A 19,864-nucleotide genomic window follows, 5' to 3' on the forward strand; every position below is an offset into this window, starting at 1 on the left:
GCGCTTTCCCTACTGTTTCACTTACTGGAGTGGGAATAGTAATTTGTACCCCTACGCTATCCAACGCTTTCCCTACTGTTGCACTCTCTGGAGTTGGAATAGTAATTTTTACCCCTACGCTATCCAGCGCTTTTCCTACTGTTGCACTCTCTGGAGTTGGAATAGTAATTTTTACCCCTACGCTATCCAGCGCTTTCCCTACTGTTTCACTTACTGCAGTGGGAATAGTAATTTGTACCCCTACGCTATATAGCGTTTTCACTGCTGTTGCACTCTCTGGTGTGGGAATAGTAATTTTTACCCCATGCTATGCAATGTGTTCCCTACTGTTGCACTCATTGGAGTGGGAATAGTAATTTTTACTCCTAAGCTATCCAGCGTTTTCACTACTGTTGCACTCTCTGGAGTGGGAATAGTAATTTTTACCCCTATGCTATCCAACGCTTTCCCTACTGTTGGACTCACTGGAGTGGGAATAGTAATTTTTACCACTATGCTATCCAGTGGTTTCCCTACTGTTGCATTCTCTGTAGTTGGAATAGTAATTTTTTTCCCTACGCTATCCAACACTTTCCCTACTGTTGCACTCTCTGGAATGGGAATAGTAATTTTTACCCTTACGCTATCCAACGCTTTCCCTACTATTGCACTCTCTGGAGTTGGAATAGTAATTTTTACCCCTACGCTATCCAACGCTTTCCCTACTGTTGCACTCTTTGGAGTTGGAATAGTAATTTTTACCCCTACGCTATCCAACGTTTTCCCTACTGTTGCACTCTCTGGAGTGGGAATAGTAATTTTTACCTTTACGCTATCCAACGCTTTCCCTACTATTGCACTCTCTGGAGTTGGAATAGTAATTTTAACCCTATGCTATGCAACGCTTTTGTTATAATCTTGTAATACTTATAGTGAGTTGGTATGTTCCAATCACCCCCTCCCCTTCCAGTAGATGGTATGACCCTAGGGAGCTCACCTTAGAATGTTCAGGTGAAGTCTTTCATTGTTGTGAGAGCGGATGGTCAATGAATAAAGGCTGCATCAACTTACCTGCGGTGTGGCGTATTACTTCTTTATAACACTGGCGACGAACTGCGAAGGGGGCAGCTGACCATCTCCCCTCTGTTTATTCTCTCGAAGCAGCAGGAGTTAGTCCTTTAAGAGTGAAAGGGCACCCTTTTTGAGGACGGCGCAGCTGCAGAGCCTTATCTGGCGGTCAACATAGACTCAAGATTCATACAGTCCTAGTAGATCGTGGATCGTCTGTCGTTTTGACCTACTGGGTACTCGGTTTGCACCGTTGTGGGGTGCCAGTACACTACGAGATGCCAGGTGGAGTCCGGGTGTGCAGTGGTGAGGAGGAAGGAGACGTCTTGTTCAGGGACTCGCTGTAACTCCCAGTGGCGTGTTTAAACGAAGAGTATCACCCAGGTCCCTGCGTTCGTCACAGGCACAAAAATCTTGCGGTACAGCAAGGGCAGGGTGTGCTTCAGGGTCCTCACCCCGCGGTGACGATCGACGTCCAGGCGTTCCCTTAGGAAGAGAGCAAGTCAGCTCCAGTCTTGACGGAAGAGATATCAGGCTGAGATTGTGTACAGCCGAGCTGTGTGGGAAGAGTGTACACCATCAGCCGCAGCGGAGTTTCTGTAACTTGTGGACGTCCTGTGAAGCAGTTCCTGTTCATTCCTCCGCGCAGCCCGGGAATTTCAGTCAGCGGGTGCAGCTGTTCATCCACTGCGTAGCCCGGGAAGTTCAGTCAGCGGGTGCAGTAGTTCCTCTTCGAAGAACCGGCGCTCCAGTCCTTGAGGACCGTACAACCCAGGAAGTTCAGTCAGGTGAAGCAGTTCCTCTCTGAGATCCGGCGCTCCAGCCTTTCAGGACCGCTCAGCCCAGGGTGTTCAGGCAGCTTGTTCGGTGCGTCAGCCGGGGTCGATTCCCTGGAGATCCTCGTGGGAGCCTGGTGAGTCTTTTCAGGGCCCCCCCCCCATTTTTGAGAGCTGGCAGTGTGTGGGAGGACTCTTCCGTCCTGATACCCAGGGAGGGGGAATCTCCGCATTTTTGTGAACCACGCTAAATCCAGTCAGGAGCGACATCGGGCGCTTTTTGACATTGTGACTGGGGTTAGTCCAGCGGAATCGTCTGATTTGCGTGGGGGGAGTGAGATAGGTCTGGGCAGTGTTGCTGGTGGCAACTGCTATAGGTGTGCCATTCCCATTCGAACCGTGAAGCACACAATCCGGGCAGTTTCTGCATTGACTTTCAAAAGGGCCTCATGAGCGGAAAATAAGTGTGCAAAGTGGTATCCACCGTAAAGCTTTCCGTAGAACATTAAGTCTCACTACGTACCTTAAAAAGGCGTTCCGTGTCCTCCGTTCTGTAAGAAGCTTTAGTCAGTCCTCATGGGCACACCAGGCATGAGCCAACCCCCGTCCTTTTTGAATGACTGTGGGGACCCAGAGATCCACTGGAAAGATTGGACAAAACTGTTTGAATCCTACCTGATTGCCATGGGAGGTGAAAGGTTTTCAGCATTGAGGAAACAGCACATTTTTCTGCATAATTTAGGTGTGCATGGTCGCAAGGTTTATGAGACTCTTCCGGAACCAGAGTTGGAGGAGGATGAGGAAATTGATGTTTTTGATGTGACATTGATGAAATTGGAGTCACATTTTGGGGATAAGGTCAACGTGGTGTTGGAGAGACACAAATTTTTCAGCAGAGTTCAAGGGAAATGTGAATCTATCTCTAATTACATTGCAGCTTTAAGGGGGTTAACGCAGTTGTGTGAGTTTGGGGAACTTAATGACTCACTCATACGTGACCAATTGGTCAGGTGCACGAATAGTAGTAGGATACAAGAAAAATTATTGGCGAAGAATCCCACCTTGAAAGACGCTGTGGCCATTGCTCAGTCCGTGGAGCATACTGCGAAGTGTGTAAAAGAAATGAAAGTTAGAGAGGATGTAGTAGCGTCTGTACAGGTGGAAGAGCAGAGTAAAGAGGTGTTAAAAGTGTCAGATAAATGGAGCACGAAGGAGGCTCAAACCCATAAAGTTAGTAATTTAAAATGCTATAGGTGTGGCAGCAGTAACCATCTAGCCAATAATCCAGTGTGTACAGCCAGGAGTGTCATGTGCAAAAAATGCAATAGGAGGGGACATCTAGCAAGGGTGTGCAGAGAGGGGATAAGTAACACGGTGAGCGTGGTGAATAATGGGGAGGAACCTCATGCCAAGTACATTTTCCAGGTGAGAAGCATGGCCGTGGGGACAAAACAGAACTACCCCAGATGTATTGTACTGTTTAATAACAAACCTCTGGAGGTGTTTGCAGATTCCTGTTCCCCTTTCACGTTGATAAATGTACAAGATTTTGTGGAATCACTGGGCGGATCGAGAGAAGTATTAGAAAGTCCTGACATCACACCTGAAGGGTACACAAGAGATCCCATTCCCCTAGTAGGCATGTTGAACAGCCACATAGATTTTAATGGGAGGACAACAAAGGGTAATGTGTACATTGTAGAACGTGGGGCCAATCTCCTGGGGTGGCAACACCAAAGGGAATTAGGCATTATACTAGATCCCAGTAAAGAAAATCAGGTGATCATGATTGACAGAGCTAGCAAGGAGGAGGATTTACAGATGATGTTCCCCAAGCTCTTCAAGCAGGAGTTGGGTAAACTACGGGATTTACAGCACAAAATTAAAATTAGAGCTGGAGCAAAACCTGTGGTTCACAAAGCACGATCAGTACCGTTCCACCTGAGGGAGACGCTCAAGGAAGAACTTGATAAACTATGTGAAATAGGGGTCATTCAACCTATTGAGGCCACGGAGTGGCTTGCGCCTTTGGTTTTGGCATCCAAGGGTAATGGGAAGGGCATTCGTTTGTGTGTAGACCTTCGCTCTTTAAATGAGAATATTTGGGTAGAGAGGTTTCCTCTCCCCAACATCAATGAGATGATAAGCACCATGGGTAAGGCATGTTATTTTTCTGTAATTGATCTGTCCAGAGCGTACCACCAAGTGGAACTGCATCCCGAGTCGAGACCGCTGACAGCGTTCACCTCGCCTTTTGGGGCATTTATGTTTGTAAGAATGCCTTTTGGTCTCGCCTCAGCAGCCTCAGTATTTCAGAAAATAATGCAGCAAGTATTAAAAGGAGTCAGGAACACACTCTGCTTCCAAGATGACATCCTGATGTATGGGGAAACGGAGGAAGCACACGAGGCCACCCTCCATACAGTGTGTCGCAGACTATCGGATGCAGGTTTGACGGTACAGCTGGACAAGTGTAGAATAAAGGTGACATCAGTGGACTATTTAGGGCACACCATCTCAAAAGATGGGTTCAGACCCAAGTACAGCTTAGTCCAGGCCGTAAGGGATGCCCCACACCCAACGAATAAGGAGGAACTTAAGTCATTTTTGGGCTTAGTGGAGTATATGTCAAAATTTGTCAGGAATTTTGCGGAATTGTGTGTGGATTTACGTGAACTCCTAAAGAAGAATACTGCATTTGTGTGGGAGGAAGGACACAGTGACATGGTAGAAATCATAAAGAAGCGCATACTGGAGTCACCAGCACTGGGTTCTTTCGACCCCAAAAAGAGAACCATTTTAACCACGGATGCCTCAAGTAAGGGATTGGGGGCCATGTTGTCCCAAAAAAGTGAAGGCGAGGAGAGAGTAATAGCGTTTGCTTCACGCACCTTGAGCGAGGCAGAACGCAATTACTCTGTCATCGAGAGGGAGGCATTGGCGTGTTTTTGGGCGGTACACCATTTTAAGTTTTTTTTGTGGGGAACCAAGTTTACCATACACACGGACCACAAGCCTCTTACCTTCATGTTTTCGCAGAAGCAGGCGCAGAATATGTCTCCAAGAATTAGTAAGTGGGTGCTGGGTTTGGAGAACTTTTGTTTCAAAGTTGAGTATCTACCGGGACCTGAAAATGTGATTGCAGATTACTTGTCAAGGTCACCGATCAAGGAAAAATTGAGTGAGGAGGTACTCGATGTGCCCATTTGCGCGGTACATTTACCTGCGCTGACAGATGTGGAATGGGAAAAGAGCATGAAGGAAGATAAGACAATGGACAGGTTGAAAGAGCTCATTGTCAAGGGGTGGCCGGAGATGATTTCAGAGGTTCCTGACAAGGTCAGAGATTACTGGGAAGTCAGATTTGAACTCTCGATTATAGCGGGTCGCTTACACAGGGGTGAGAGAATAGTTCCACCAGAAGGGTTGAGGGAAAAGATCATAGATCTGGCCCATGAAGGGCATTTGGGCAGGAGCCTAACAAAAAACAAGGTGAGAAGCTGTTTTTGGTTTCCCAGAATGGATTCGATGGTGGAACACTCAGTAAAGGAATGTGTCAGCTGTGCGAGAAGCGACAAGAGCAAAATCATTCACAAGGCTCCTTTGGCCCCAGTTAATGTGCCGATGATTCCATGGACCAAGTTGGCCATGGACATAGTGGGTCCCATGGACATCCTAGGACCACAGAAGAGATTCTTGTTTGTGTTGGTGGATTACACCTCCCACTGGGTGAATTTTAAATTCACAGCGTCCACCACGACCAGCAATCTTATTGCATTTCTAAAAAACATTTTTGTGTATGAAGGGATACCGGCCACTTTGGTAACGGACAATGGAGTGCAGTTCGTCTCTGAGACTATGAGAGAGTTTTTAGAGGAACATAATATAAAACATGAAAAGACTGCTCTCTATTGCCCGAAAGCAAATGGATTGGTGGAAAGGGCAAATCGCATGATCAAGGAACACATACAACTAGCCATAGCAAATGTGTTGAATGTGGAGGAAGCATTGAGAGAATCCATGTGGGCATATCACACCACGCCCAATGGGGTGACAGGGATGTCTCCATTTGTGTTCCTTAGAGGAAGGGAGCCCAGCACCAAAATGAACCCGAGGTGGTTGGGTGGGGGAAGGAGTGTTGAGCCTGACTTAGATCGTGCCGAGGAACGAGTAGTTTCTCATCAACAGAAGTACAAGTCATGGTATGATGTAAAACATGGAGCGAGGGAAGTGGAAGTGAATCCTCACACCAAAGTGTGCGTTAGGAAACCTGGCAGGGTGCAACCTGGAACGAGCAAATTTGGAGCTCCACAAAGGGTGGAAAGATCAAGTAAGAGTGTAGTTCGTTTGGAGAACGGACAAACTTGGAGCAAAGACAGAGTTGTAAACACTGTGTGAAATAATGTCCTGTTATTCCTGTCAAAGGGAGATGTGTTATAATCTTGTAATACTTATAGTGAGTTGGTATGTTCCAATCACCCCCTCCCCTTCCAGTAGATGGTATGACCCTAGGGAGCTCACCTTAGAATGTTCAGGTGAAGTCTTTCATTGTTGTGAGAGCGGATGGTCAATGAATAAAGGCTGCATCAACTTACCTGCGGTGTGGCGTATTACTTCTTTCTAACAGCTTTCCCTACTGTTGCACTCTTTGGAGTTGGAATAGTAATTTTTACCCCTACGGTATCCAACATTTTCCTTACTGTTGTTTTTGTTGGAGTTGGACTAGTAGTTTTATTGTGTCTGATATTTAATATGTTTTGTATTATTTTTGCTATTGTAATATATCATTAATAATAAAAATTATTCACATTAAAAATATTGATTATTATTTGCTATATGTAATTATTAAATATTTATTAATGTTATTGTTTTATGTGTATAGATGTATTGGTAATTTTTAAAAACATTTAATAATTTATACGTTACAGAAATTATTATTAAAATTAATTATTAAGTAAGTATATATATTATATATTATATGTATATGTTTAATTAAAGTTTTATTAAATTATATATATTAATTATACATTTTAAATATTATACAATATATTTAATTATGTTTATTTAATTTCTAAGTATAATTTGGTTTATTTTACATATATTTTTAAAGTAAAAGAAAAACGATATTTTTAATAACGATATTTTTGACATCGATATTTAATTTTCGATATTTTTGTACTTACCATGTTGTAGATAGGATGTCGATATTCTTGACATCGATATTTTTGTTGCGATATATTTGTAGGTCGATTTTCTGTCTGTCGAAATTATGTCATACAACCCATTTTAGTATCAACCTTCTGTATATCTTCTGTTCTTTAACTCTTTTTACAAAAAAGATTTAGGGGCATATGTATCAATTGATTTTGTATTCGCAAACGCTGCGAATCGCAAAAAAACAGCGTTTGCGAATACAAAATCGCAAAATGAGATGTATGAGGCAGGTCGGCGGACACGATAATTCTCGCCTCGGTGCCCACTCAAACCATGGATCCCACTCAGCAACTCTGGGCAATAGCTTGCTTAATCTCCACCTACGGCCCCATCAGCGCCGGGGATGCTTGTCTTCACTTTGGAGATGCCCAGTAGGGACCATCTCACAGGGAAAGCCAGGATGGGTTCCCCAGCAGCACACAGCGCCGGGACACTCTTGGGAGTAGCCGCGCGCTCAACAAAAACCCAGTAACATAACATAACATAACATTTCGGCCTTGCATTCTTAAGGAATCGCTAATTTTGTGATTTCTTAAGTTTGCGTAAGCATTTAAGAAATCGCAAATTGCGATTTCTTAAATGCTATGTAACACGCACCCAAGTTGTGCGATTTCTCCTTAAGAAATCGCAAATTACCACCAACTTCAAGTTGGTGGTAATTTGCGATTTCTTTGAAAAATGCACTTTTTTGCATTTTTCAAAGGGCCATGTGGCACACATACATGCCCTTAGGGCATGTATGTGCGCCATATGCGCACACATGCTGATTTCAGGGGTGCATCAGGGTGTCATCATGACACCCTTGCACCTTTGAAAATAATCTCAATTTGCGATTTGCAAATAGCGATTCGCAAATTGAGAAGGACTTCCCATTCATTCCTATGGGCCTCCTGGCCCATAGGAATGAATGGGAAGGTATTCCTTAATTGCGATTTCGCAATTTGCTAATCGCAATTAAGGAATTTTAAGAATTCGCAAAATTTGTGCGAATTTTTAGATACATCCCGTTTTGCAATTCTCAAATAGCGATTCTCAAAAAATCGCTATTTGAGAATCGCAAATGGAGATGCTGATACATATGCCCCCAACTTCTTTAAACCCCCTTACCTGCCAATCATCACAGCTATTGGCCTGGCAATCTTGACTGACAGTATTTAGAATCACAAAAAAAAAAAAAAAATCCTTTTAAAAATGAACACTGACAGTAATAAAATGGTTTCCTGTCTGTATTTATCTGTGAAAAGCAGTAAAAATGGAAGACAGAGAGCCTTAATTATAATCAACATGCCACATGCCTAGCTGATGGCAGGTGCGGTCATGTGATTTAGGTCTCCTCTTTCGTCATGTGTACTGAACATGTTTATGATGAAGCCTTGTCTTGGACATGCATGGCCACCAAGAAAGCTCATTGGGCCTCACAAGAGGTAAGAGTTATACAGATCGCAGTAAAACACAATGCACCTAGCCGGGACAACAACGTGGCATTAAACCAATGCACACATTGTTTTCTATCTTGCCAGTGGACTCAGCAGCACTGTTGCTTGCAGAACCTGGCTAGGCACTCCAGGCTCTGTCATTACAACCTCATAAAGAGTGTCTACACAGACTGCCAGGAAGTGCTCAACCTGAAGGACGCATAATGGCACATGCATAAGAACTGTGTGGGAAGATTGCTAGCATCTGCACCCATGGCTACTAGTTGGCTCTGCAACAGAGGGACCCGCTGGAACTGGAAAGCCAATGCATGCTTGTGAGCATGGCCCTGTAGTGCAGAAGCAGAGCCCTGTATCAGGTGGTTAGAAGGGTCTGAAGCAGGATGGCATATGTCCCAGTCCTGCTGAGTGATGTGAGGTTGAACACAGGGCTGCAAGATTACCTGTTATATGGCTCGTCTCTAAACAGCCACCAAGAACTTAACCAGCAGGATCACCCCGTTGAGGTAAGGAAAAACAGCTTTCTTTCTTTGGAGTTTGCCACCCTTTTAAATGTTACTGTAGCCTGTTGTGTTAATAGTCCAAATTGCCGTCTACGTATCACACTTACAGTATGCCTGGAATTTGTTTTCTACTTCTACAGCACATCATACAACTTTATAATCAACATGAACGTTGATGGGATAAGATCCAGACCCAAATCCATGTAAGGTCCTTCATTCTTAGGTATTCTTGTTTCAAACAAATAGTGTCATTATACTGATCTCCAGCCATGCATAAATACCCAAGTATGGTATGACAGCTATTCAATCTCTCTCGAGATAGTGAACACTTTTATAACCCCAAGAGTGGGAATGATGAGATCTGTAGGTTACATACAGACTAAGAACAAGTCCAATTTAGCTTAGTGATTAAAGTGTGTGATCCTGGTCAAACCACTTTATTTCCCTGTTTCTCGCTTTTGTAGCTGCATAACTGGCCTTGCCTTGAAGTGATTCCAGTGGTTAATTATTTATTTTATTTTTTAGAGTTTTATATAGCGCGAACAAGACCAGAAGGTATCAGGTATCAGAGCGCTCTACATGAGCACCAGTTTTGTTACACAAGGACACATTCATTTTTTGTGTTAGGCACGGGAAGATCAAATGATTTGCCCAGAATCACAGGATGTTAAGCGTCGTTGCAGAGACTCGAACCCAGTTACCCAGCTTCGAGGTTGGCCGCTCTAGCCGTAAGGCTACATCCTCTCCCCTAATTGTTACAACAGGTGACCCAGTGACACACTCTTGAGAATGAGGATACTTTCATAGAAAGTGGGTTGTGCTTGGGTTGACTAGCAAATGCACCATATAGGCAGTTAATTTCATTTGTCTATATTTTTTCCTCAACTTCTCTTGATGTCATTACAGTGGGCAGAAGCCAGCCCTCCAATCATTGCTCATCGAGCTGGGAAAGCAATGCTGTATGAGGTTGTTCTGCCCACACCTGAGCAACCTTCCGATGGCTGGGCAGACTCAGTTGAGGTGGGCCAGGGATTGTTAGCGTAGCGCACTTCTTTGTGCCACATACATGCCCTCATTTTATGCGATCGTTCACCATCCACACTACACCTTGAAACAAGTCATTGCCCATGCATGACCCACTTCCCCCTGAAGGAGCAGAATGAGAGTGTAGCTAACAGGCTGCTCTACAGAATTCTTGCTCCTGGCACTGATCAGCATGGCAGGTGGGCCTACTGTGAACTCAACAGAGCAGACTGGCTCTCGTGCCAACCCTATGGTCAGGATGAAAAACAGCTCAACAGTGTGGGTCTGGTGCTGTATATGCGAGGGGTGATGTTCACTTGACATGGTACCTGGATAAGATCTCGATGCAGTCACAGTGAGAAGTGGTCTCATTCAGCCTCAAACCAGGGATAAACACCATGGGGTAAATGGTAGTGAAGACATTTTGAGAAAGGTCACACACCAAAATAGTTGCCCCATACCTGGATTTAGATGGATACTGTTTTAATCTTTTCACCTTCTGTTCACATGATGTCTCGAAATTGGCAGTGTTTTTGTGGCTCTGGTTACTGCTGCATGAACTAATTTAGACACAGATTCTGTGGGAGAATGAGACAAACCAAGTACCTGTGTAGATGGGTTTGTTGCAAAATAGAAATTAAGTGCATTGGCAGAGCTGTGCGGGGTCATAGTGCTGGAATAACGCTGTGGGCATGGTTGAGGTGCATCCATGGGACAGTTTGAGTGACTGGTCCAGCAATAGAGATATGCTACTTTCAGAGTTGAAGTGTATTGTCACAAATATCTTTGGACCTTCGTATTGGAATAACAGGAGTGCTACAGTTCAGGTTTTCTAGAGCTGTTCAGAGGATCAATGACAGTATAAGAGTTTTGTGCTGCATGTCAGGTGTGAGGTGAGTCCCACACTTTGACTCTTGAAGAGCCAATTTGCTAGACCTTTCACTGTGTAATGTTTGTCTCTTTAAGGCGACAAATTACACTGTCCATAACATGGCAACTCACCCAGTTCTGTGCCACTCTTTCTGCTTGATTCTGTCCGATCTTGTTCAACTTGATTAACCTGTTTGGATTTTTAGAGTCTATGGGCGTGATTTAGATCTTGGTGGACGGGTTACTCCATCACAACAGTGACGGATATCACGTCCCCCAAAATATAAATCCCATAGGATATAATGGGATTTATATTTGGGCGGACTGGATATTTATCACCGTTGTGACGGAGTAACCCATCCACCAAGTTCTAAATCACGCCCCATATCTTTCCTGCAAATGTGAGTGAAATTTGTGGTATAAAAGGAACAATTTAATTACATATTTTCATAATTTCCTCAAAAACATTGACCCCACTTCCGCACTTTCAAATCTGGTGTACATACCGAATTTGGTCCATGCAGGCAGTGGTGCCGCTATTGGTTGAGGTAGACCATGCCAGTGGTGGAAAGGGTGGGAGCCTCCTTAGAACATTTTTGAGCACCTGTACTTATTTTTTTAAAACATTAAGCACAAGGTTGGTGTGGGGGTGCCAACAGAAATTCTCATACTGCGCACCACCAATACTAGAGCCGGCCCTGTGTGTAGAACTTCCCCCTCACCCAGCATTGAGGTATGGAGGTAGTCAACATTAAAGGAATATTACGCTACACATTTTACAATGTTTTTATCCTATCTGCTCACCAATAAGGAAGACATATTTCATGTTTCATGAATGCAGGCGTGCACACACACCATAGCCTTCAGGATAGTGTCCTTTCAATTTAAGAGTTGAGCAAATTCTGCCCTTCTTTTGAAATGCTGTTATTCACACACATTTAAAATTAGCACAATTTATGACCACTCAGAAAAAAATGAATAACTGCGACACGTCGCCTATTTGCTCGTTGATGCGCACATATTTACTATTTCAAGGTTGTTACATACATTTGTACATAACTGTGATTTGCGCGCGTGTGACATGAATTACATTCTGAAATTCAATCGTTTTTTCTCCGGCTCATCATTGGAGTGGCTTCGTTAGAAAGTCTATTCTCAACATTTTGGTGTTTGGGCTACAGGTTCTTAAAATACATAGCAATAAAGTAACTAGATTTCTGTAGCATTTTATCTCTTGATATTGTAAAATGTAGCTACGCCGAAATGTCCCCATTTCAAAGGAGATCTTGCAACACTGTGGACAATGTGGCAATATTTGGAAGCATTGATGCCGCGAAGGTGTCAGTTTCAAGAAGAATCTCCGTTCTGGTGTAGTGTTGTAGGGTCGGTAGGGCTTAGCATCCTCGTTCTTACTGCAAGTTTGGCACCACTGAGCGTTGGAGACTGGAATGATTTTGAAGAGGGTTTAATAAGGTGAAAGATACATTTAAAGCCATCGTGGAAAGTATGCTTGCAAAGATCTCAGGGGCATATTTACAAGCCAGCAGAGCTACCGGAGAATCCCCTTTTTTGATGCTCTGGTGGCCATCTGTGCTGGTCCATATTTAGAAGGCTACACAAAGCCACTTTGCATGGATTCACATGGCCTTGTAAATATGGCCCTCTTTCACACAGTACTCTGCGTCAAAGGCGCGTGTCATGGGTTTGTCTGTGAATACAAGCGATCAGGATTGAGAATGGATACGTGATAGTGTGGGTTAGAGTGGATGAGGGGAAAAAGAGTGAATGTGAGAGGGATTGAGTATACGTGGGATTGAGAGTTATGAGTATGAGTGTGTTTGTTTGCATGTGTTATGATTGTGAGTCGGCTGCCACTGACTATGACATATTCAATATCATTCTGGGCTTATGGAAGCATCAAAGGTAATATGCTGTCACTAGCATATTGAAGATGATTCTTGACAAAATGATGGACACCCTTGGCAAAATGCAAGGCCAGACTTACTGAGAGAATTCTCGGCATAGGTGCCCCTGTTGAAAGATTCTGGTGCTTGCACACTGGAGGAAATTCTTGGCATGGGTCACCTGTGGCAAAACGCTGGTGCAGGCACACTGGAGGTAATTCTTTGACTCAGAGAGGACCATGATATATTGAGGCTGAGGAGATGGGTTGCAGGAGCAACCCATGATAAAATGCGGGCTCTGAAATACGGGAGGTAATTTTTGACATACAGACCACCCATGGTATATAGGCAGTATCAATCACATAATTCTGGTAATGGAATGTTGTATGTTATTCCTGATGTTTGAAATGCTGGTCTCTAGTTGGCAGAGGTAGGTACCTTTGTCCAAATAGAGACCCTTGCTTCTAGTCAGGGTAAAGGTGAAGCACTCCTAAAATAACCCCTGCTCACCTCCTTGGTAGCTTGGCACGAGCAGACAGGCTTATCTCAGAGGCAGTGTGTTAAGCATATATGAACACATACAGTGATACAGTGAAAACACTACAAATGGACACCACACCAGTTTAGAAAAATAGGAAATCTTTATTTAAACCAACAAAACCAAATACAATAAAAATCCAACATACAATACTCTTGAAAAATAGTACTTGTGCAAATAACCATTAAATTGCAGGAAAACACAGTTCTTCCAACTCGCTAGCTCCTCCTGGGGCTATCGCGATACTGAATACGACAGAGTCTAACAATTCCAGCCGACCGCGTCGAAACAGGCCAGGTAAATCGTCGACAGACTCGAACACAGTACCTTTCTTGTTGCGACCAACACATCGGTGCGAGTTGGTCGGGGAAAACGTCGCAGTCGCGTTGTGAAGCGGAGCATTGCGGCAGACGATGTCCTCATGATGCGGTGCAGGCAGCGGCTCCTTGATGGAGTCGGTGAGACCAGGGCTTGCGTTTTTAGGTGCTCGCTGCAGTGCTGGCAGGTCACGGTGCGGCGACGAAGCCAGTCGATGTTTGAGTCGGGCAGCGACAGAGTCAGTGATGTCCTTGCAGCATGTAGCGAAGTGTTGCAGAGTGCGGTGCCCACAGGACGCGGTGCAACCAGCGGCTTGTTGACGGAGTCAGCGAGACCAGGGTTGCGTTGCGAAGCGAGGCGCTGCTCTCGGCGGTGCTTTCAGGACAAAGAATCCTGTGATGGACTCGATGACAGAGTCTGTTACCCTTTTCTACTGTGGCGACGATCAGAGATGGTGCCCACAGACATGTTGAGGTGTTTGCTGTTCCTGAAACCTCTAGAACAGGGGGCAAGCTCAGTTCAAGCCCTTGGATATCTTTTCTTCAAGCAGGAGGACAAAGCAAGCAGCAGAGTATTTTTCTCCTTTCCTTGGCAGCAAGTAGCCACTGAAGGCCAACCCCAGACAGCAAACAGAACAGGGGCATTATTCCTCCTCAGCTTCTCTGGCTCTTCTCCTTGGCAAAGGTTCCTCTTGATTTCCCAGAAGTGATCTAAAGTCTGGGGTCTTGGCCCCTCTTTTTATACACCAAAGTCCTTTTTTCTCTGAAGGCAGAGAGTGTCTGTGCCCAGCCAAAACCAGTTCTGTCCTCACTGGTGCAGCTTCCTGGCAGGAGATGGCGACAGCATTGTTGAAGGCAGACCAGGCCCCTTCATGTGAAAGAAAATCTCCTCCCCCTACTGTAAATGCAGCCCAGGTCCATTCAGCCAAGCCCTGACTCACTAGACTTCTGGAGCCACTGCCCCTCTCCAGTCCCTGTCATCCAAAGGCCAGACATGCAATACACAAACCTAGAAGAGACATGCTGGATGGTTATGCAAGAAAATACCTGCTTTCTAAAAGTGGTATTTTCAAACACAGAATGTAAAAACCACCCACACTAAAAGATGCATTTTAACATTCTGAGTTCAGGCATACTAAACTTTATTTTTCTACCTTGTTCCCAGGGCCAGTTATGTTTATAAGGTGTTATAAACAAGCTCCCCATTCTATCCTATGGGAACAGGTAGCCTTGCAATAGTGATAAATGAAATTGGCAATAATTAAATATCAGGACATGCCACACACCTTAGGGTATGTCCCACCTTTCACATTCAATGCACCCTGCCCACAGGGGTACCTTGGGCCTACCTTAGGGGTGCCTAATATGTAGAAAAGGGAAGGTTTAGAGACGGGAAAGTGTGTACACTTGCCAAGTAGGCAAGGCAGTACCAGACTGCGCACAGGCTCTGCAATGGCAGGCCAGAGTTACAATTTACAGGCTGCTTCTGTGGGTGGCACAATCAGTGCAGCAGCCCACTAGCAGCATTTGATTTACAGGCCCGAGCACACACAGTGCACTATACTAGGGTCTAACAAGTAAATCAAATATGCCAATCATGGAATCACTAATCTATAACAGTAATTTACAAAGGGAGCACTTGCACTTTTGGCACTGAACAACAGTGGCATAGTGCCCAAAGCATCTAGACCAGCAAAATGGAGGCCAACACACAGCAGAAACACAAGAGACAAAGGCAAAAAATGCACGGGAGACCCACGCCAATGGTGCCAGGTCTAACACCTGACATAAGGGGATACCCATAGAAAATGCTGGCATTTGCACAATGAAGGCAATTCTTAACATAAAGGGAACTCTGAAGGCAAATATTGAGAAAAACGAGGTGAACTCTTGCCAAGTGTTAGGCTTGTTTTCAATGCTCATTTTTTCTGAATTTGAGTGGTGTTTTCTCTGTTTTGCCAAATCGGTGCTTATCAGTGTTTATTCTGCTGCCTAACCCCCACAACAGACAAAACTATGTTTTCCAGTGCTTAGAAAACATGTTGATTTCTTTGCAGTGACTGTTATAAAGTACATATTTAATTTATATGTGGATTACAGGGTATGTATTACCTTTCGATTGGCAGAGTCTCCAATGAACTTATGTTACACTGTTTTTGTATAGATAGTCTGGGCATTATACTCACACTCACATCTTATTATCTCTCACACTCACACTGTCATGACTCTGTCTTGTTTGCAGGACTATTAATGAATTTAACAAACCAAGAGTTCTATATTCAAATGTTTTAATAAACAAATTCCTGGACAGAAATAGGGGTGATTCACTTTCTTCATGCTGAATATTTTTACATTGTAGGGGTGGTCAATCTGCTAACAGCACTGTGCTTTGTGAAACCTTTAAAAGTTTAAACTACACTAGTTCAGTATGTAGCCTTGCATTCAAAGGCACCTGAAACTTGATCTTTATGCATGCTTGCTATTATTTTTCTGTACTCTATGCCTGACTACATTAAGGTGGTGCTCCTGTTGTTTGGACATTCAAAGCTACCAAGTGTCCCCCAAGCAATGTTACACTTAAAGTCTGGCTTGACATTTTAATAGACATCAAAGTGTATTATGGGACGTGAAGTTATGCCCCACCACTTTCAAAGATAACCACTTTCCACTAGTGGGCCATTTAACATCTTATCACAGGTACACAAATGTCCCTTTATTGTGATTGATTATCATTCAGATAGGCCAGATGTGTAGTTGTTGCTAAAGGCCACAACAGAACCTGTTGCTTAGTTCTTGATAGTTATACGTCCTAGGGATGGTTTCTATGATGTTTTCATAATGAGTAATCACTTGTGTATTGTACTGCAGCAATCAGAATGTTTTGCAAGAAATGTGGTACTGACCACATCAGAGGAAGTGCACTTAATTGAAGATTACAGCCTTAGCTGTTCTATAGGATACTCAAGGAAAGCATACACACTGTCACTGCCAAAGGCAAAAATGTGAAAATATGGTTTTACGAAGAATATGATCATATAAAATCATGACACACTTAGTAGCAGAGATTAATCCATTTTGGTTGCTAAGTAGAGAGCCAGTTTACAGCTAGTCTGTGTCAGATGAAGAAAACCATATCAGTGGGAGCATTGGCAAATTAACACGTCAAGGATAAAGTTAGAACTCAACAAAGCAGTATAAAACAGTAACATGGCATAAAGAATATCAGACCAATTTCTATTAAGGTGGGTGAATGGGAAATATTTTCAAAGCTCATTTTTTTACAGACATACAAATGGGAGTGTCTCAAGATGGGAGGAGTATGCACCTAAGTAGAATGTAACACTGGCATTAGCTGACATGAATTCATCATGTTGGTTGAAACATTAGATTTTTTTTCTGAGTTTTATGTAGCGCGAACTTGACCTGAAGGTATCAGGTATCAAAGCGCTTTAGATGAGCACCATATACATTACACAAGGACACATTCATTTTTTTGTAAGGCACGGGGAGTTTAAGTGATTTGCCCAGAATCACAGGATGTTGAGGGTCATTGCCAAGACTTGAACCCGGTTTCCCAGATTGGAGGTCGACTGCCCTAGCCGTTGGACAACATCCTCGCCCCATTATGCCATTGATAATGATTACTGGGGTTTGGGCAAATGTAAAACAATGTTATTTATTCAATGAGAAATACACACATTTTTAATAAGTATGAGTAAATGCCAATTAGGCTTGGATGTTTGTTTGAAAATTGGGCACGAGTTATACCCTTGCATATCAAAACAATGCAAGATACCAGCTCCATGTAATGGACATTCATCTGCATCATATGATCTACTCATACCAGTCTATAGCATGCAAAAAGTATGTCAAAAACATAAGCATAAGAAAAAACAAAAATTATGCAAAATGCTTGCAACCCAGTAGTCAGGATTTTGAAAGGATTTCACTTATATAAACAAATTCCCTTGCGCTTGAGTGAACTACATATTGTAGAAGAAACAATGGAAATGATTGCAGGAAAAGCGACATTTCTGCAACACAGCTGAAGACGGAAGGATTGCCCACTAGCGAATTGTTTTAAAGTGATATATGTGTAATTTTCTATATTGTAAATTATCTTAGGGCTAAGAAGAGTTAGAGCAAGTTTATTATGCAATTAACTACAGTGACACAAACCGCCTTATCTCACACATAATATTATTTGCGCCAGCTAGCATCGATCAGGATGTTCTGTGACATTAGGATGTGGTATATGCTCATATTTCACTGTAATTGAACACATATATCTCCAATTTACCTAGCTATTGTCATCTTTGCTCATCACAAAAAGCATTTCACAGCAGACAATTGCAATAATGCCTCCTACTTCTAACCAATGTTTTCATGAGTGATTTGGCATTAGGTAATGGGAGACAATAGAGAAGGTTTTATTATTGAGGAACTGCAGTGATGTAACACAAAATTATTGCCCCCCCCCCCTTCAGAATGTGAAGAGATGCTTCTTAGTCTCCCATATCTCAAAGATATTCATTAGTCTTGGGCTAAAGGGGGGACTGTGAAGAGCTAAGGAACCCTAAAGGGTTGCAGGGGTTTGCGGTATTCCCCTTAGAGGATGTAATCTGACAGCAGAGGCTGTGGTTGATGAGAACAATTCTAGACACATCTTTGAACTGTATAGTGCTCCAAGGTTTTTGGTTGAAGGTGAGGATGCACGGAATAAATTATATTTGTAGAGGTCGTGGTGCAGGGTGGAAAATAGATGATTTTGTTTTTGGACAACGTAAGCGTAGGAGCTCAGAGGACCAACCATTGGTGGATGACATTCAAGTAGTGGATTATTGAGGATGGGTTTGACAGTGACTGAAATAAAAGGCAAAACAATTGACCTGATTCCCATACTGCATTTTGGAATATGTAAAATAGTACTGTTGAAGTACTATTTACTTACTACAAAATGCAATTCACAAATCCTACGGATGAACATCTCCACTTTTTTCTGTAGTGAGATCTCTGTCACGGTGGTGAAGCTGTCTGCACATGTAGGCATATGTTTCTTTACAGTAAATGTAATAGTGACGGGGCAAGGGAACAATAAATATTTACTACAAATGGGTGGGGATAAAGGAAACTTAAGGAGGAGTTTAGGAAAGGACATGCTAATACAAAACACACACCCACAATAAAGTAATACCAGTGCAATATAACAAGCTTAAATGTACTCAGCCCAGACTGGAGTATTTCAAGCACCATGCATGGTCAGCCACTGGTGCTGCAACGTATTTCCATAGAAAACAATGGAATCAGGAAATTAAAATACCAACCCATAGGAATTAATGTTAAATTGATTACATTTATTTAAAATTTAAATAAAATTCATTGTTTATTTTCTCTAGTTTTAATTTGTTCTATGTCAAAGAAATTTAAGGATGTTTATTGAACACTTTTAAAACGTAATAATATATTGAATAAAAAACAATTTACATTTTTAACTTATTTAACATTTACATTAAGCACGTAACTTTGAATTATCGTCTTAAATGTCTATCTACACATTCAATTAATATAGTTACATTATTTTACAATTTAATTTGAGGCAGTACATTTTATTTTATTAGTTCCAGGTTAATGCTGGTATTCTAAAAACTTTTGCATACACATTTTTACATAAAAATATTGCATTTAATTTTATTTTTTAAAAAATAAGCTCCATTAAATTTTCCCATATTTTTCGTATATTTAGATTGAAAAGTTTAAAGAGACCAGTGCAGACACTAAAGGAGAGAACCATTGTTTTGATGATTTGAAGAAAGAAAAGACTGCAGCATGCACAATAGATTTCCGCTTTAAGTAAGTGAAAAATCAGGCTTGATGATGTAGTAGAGAATGAGGTCAAGTCAGCTGAGTGTACTGAGGAGAATGTGTGAGAAAGGGATATGTTAAGAAAGTGGGAAGAGTGTTTTCAAAGTTGTTGACCGCTGAGTGTATGTGATTAGCAAAGTCATTGGTTGACCCAAAGATTGACTTGTAGATCATGAACTGACCATGACGCAAAATGGATAAAAATAGTTTAAATCAGTAAAATATGTGTTTCACTGTCACTCTACTATGGTCTAGGCACTTAACAGTGCCCAGCCCAAGGAGTATCACAAGAATAAATGCACTACTGGTCCAATTAAAAGTATCCTAAGTGGAGAGTTATCAATATCACTGTGTTCATTAGCATTATTGCATACTGT

Source organism: Triturus cristatus, chromosome 10, assembly GCF_964204655.1.
Source record: "Triturus cristatus chromosome 10, aTriCri1.1, whole genome shotgun sequence".
In the NCBI taxonomy this organism is placed as follows: Eukaryota; Metazoa; Chordata; class Amphibia; order Caudata; family Salamandridae; genus Triturus; species Triturus cristatus.